Here is a 2908-nt window from a genome sequence, read left to right on the forward strand (position 1 = left end):
TCCTCCTCCTCCTCCTCCTCCTCCTCCTCCTCATCGTCATCGTCATCCTCTCTGCACTCTTCCTCGTCGTTCTCCCCGTCCTTCTGTTCCTCCGCTCCTGCACTCCTCCGACGTGGCTCTTTGCGCCGCACAGCGCCCGCGGGCCGTCGGTTGGGCAGGCCCGCCGCGCAGCCTTGCGTTGCGGGTCTGCCTACCTCGCGTGTGTGCGAGTTCGGGGCGCGCCCGCCCTGCCCCGCCGCCGCCGCCGTGGGAGCGTCGACACGTGTTCATCGCGTTGTCAAAACGCCTGCGGGGCGGGGGGCGGGGAGCTGCAGCCTACAAGTGAGCAGGCAGGGGCACGCGGCGGTCGGGCCGCAGGCGGTTTGAGAAGCTCCGAGAGTCCCGCGTGCGCCTACAACCCGGCCGCACGGCACACGGCACTACCCTCTCTGCGGCAGCGGTGGTGAGAGGGAGGAGGAGGAGGTTGTGGTGGAGGGGGAGGTGTGGAGGTGAGGTTTGGGGGGTGAAGGAGGAGGTCGAGACGTCCCGCGTGCTGCTGAGTGAGATTGCCAAGTGAGTGAAAATATGCTTCCGCTCTCGCGCGCCTCGCCCCCAAAAGTTTAAAGCGCGCGCAGCAAACAAACGTCGACGCGATATGCCGAGCACGCGAACCGCGCGTCATGCCCCGCCGCACACACGAAACGTGTATCGTGTTTTGTGTGTGGTTCTCTTTTTGCGTTTTGTTTCAAGTCTACCCAAAAGTTGTCTTGCCGCCCGCTGTTCCGTCTGCTCCCGCCGCCGCCGCCGCCGCTGCTGTTGCTGTAGCTTGCTCTTCTCGTCGCTCGGAAGAAGGTCGCCTCCGGCGGCTTTTCTCCGGCCGAGTGCATTTTATGCGCGTACTGTATGCAGAGCTAGAGCTCCCCGGGCGCCGCCATGTCTTGTCTCGGCGCGTCAGGCCGCCTGCTGCTCTGCCGTCACGCGCCGCGCGCCAGCTGCTGCTGCGCCGTTTGTTTGGCCTGAATGCCTCACTCTGTGCAGAGCGCGCTGGCGCCAGGCGGCCTGCCCTGCCCGCCGCCTCCGCCGCCGCTCCCCCGCCGGGGCCCACCCGCGGCTGCAATCGTGGCAGAACAGGCCGCTGTGCCGGCCAGAGTGCGGGGCGGGGCGGGGCGGGCTTCGCAGAGTTCTCTCTGTTGTTCGATGACAGGCGTGCTCGCTGCCATTGTGTGGGCTCAGTATAACCCTTCTCCGCTGACTCCCCCCCTTCCCTCCCCTCTCTTCAAAATGTGTCAATCATCATGCAACACGAAAAAAAAAGGGAGGAAAATGGAAAATGGACCAGAGAAAAAGCGACGTGACGCCTGTGAGATAGGGAGAAGGGGCGGAAGGGGGGGGAGAGAGAGAGAGAGAGAGAGACTCTGTTTCATTATATTGATAGTTCGTCTGCGCTGCGGCGGGCCGGGCGCGGCCGTGTCGCGACGAGGAGGGGCTGAGTGGTGAGCGGCGCTCGCCGCGCCCGCGGCTGTTTTGCCGCGCCAGACGCCGCGTCGTCTTCTTAATTCCCATGTCGGGGAGGAGGAGGAGGTTGAGGAGGAGGAGGTCCTCATTGTCCTTAAAGAGGGCGGAATAATTTGACTAGCGCAGTTGTCGCCCCAACTATTTTGGAGCGAGGCGGAGGCGTCGTGGCGCTGCGCATGAGACTCCTCCCGCCCTTTCCCTTTGCCGCCCTTCTCTCAGGAAATTCAAATCCCGCGGCACTTTGCTTTATAAGTAGCGCGCCATATACCTCCCGGAAAAGCGTGAAAAAGAGATTCGTTAGCGTTTGGCATTATGGAAAATGAAATCGTATAGATGAAAAAATAATTGGGTCGTTTGCCACCAACATTCGCCTTGTCAGGATGATGAAATATTTCGTTTTTGAAACTAGTCCCATACTCTTATCTCTGAATGCTTTGTCCTTTTCTTGACGATGCCTGAATTAGTAGTATCCAAATAATTTGAGATTAGAATAAACAAAAATATCACCCTTTCTAAATGCTATCCAATTTCAGCACTCTACCACTCCATGTGATGGAATGGAACGGTTACTTGCAGTGTTTTCCTCTTCGCCTTTCTCCCTACCGCACCCTCCACCACCCCTATCCCCTCCATGCATGTCACGCTCTCTCCTCCAACTCGCTGGCTGTTGAGAGACATTATTGTCTTGTCCTATGCTTGGCTGCTGCGTCATCGCGCGCGCGCTCCTACATCCGTCTCTCTCCTTCTCTCTCTCTCTCTCCCTTTATCTCTCTCGCTGCTGTACGTGTTGACGAGTGAGTGACAGCGGCGCAACCCTCCAGCTACGCTCCGCCACCACGCCACTCCGCCTTTCGCAACTCGCATTACGCGTGCCGAGTGTGTCGGGCGCGCGCAGCGCATGCAGCACAGCGCGCCGCCCCTCGGTGCAACGAGAGTGGAGTTGGGGCCGTTAGGACGCTCGCCACGCTCTACTCGACTTGAAAATAATTCCCTGACGCTGCAACTACTAGCAGCAGCAGCAACAGCGGCGGCGGCGGATGTTTAAGAGCCTAACTCGCATGACTCTTGCTTTGGGCCGCCCCGTTGTGTGATGTGCGCGCTCGCGCCTTGCTGGCTTCGTCAAGAGTCATGCTGCTGCGAGCTCGCGGCTAATAGTTGTGCTGCACAGAGGAGGGAGGAGGGGCTGCAGCGGACCCGGCCGGGGCCCGGCCAGACCACACCACAGGACTCTCTGCGCGTGCTGTACTTTTCTTTTCTCTGCTGCTTCCCTCCACCCTCCTCTCACGGCGGCGCTGAGTGCACGGCAACCCTCGCACCACACCTACCACCACCGCCCTGCCACAGCGCAAGCCGCGATTTGTCCTTTCTCTCTCTCTCTCTCTCTCTCTCTCTCTCTCTCTCTCTCTCTCTCTCT

The sequence above is a fragment of the Frankliniella occidentalis genome, unplaced genomic scaffold, assembly GCF_000697945.3.
Source record: "Frankliniella occidentalis isolate FOCC.00 unplaced genomic scaffold, Focc_3.1 Scaffold123, whole genome shotgun sequence".
Taxonomy (NCBI): Eukaryota; Metazoa; Arthropoda; class Insecta; order Thysanoptera; family Thripidae; genus Frankliniella; species Frankliniella occidentalis.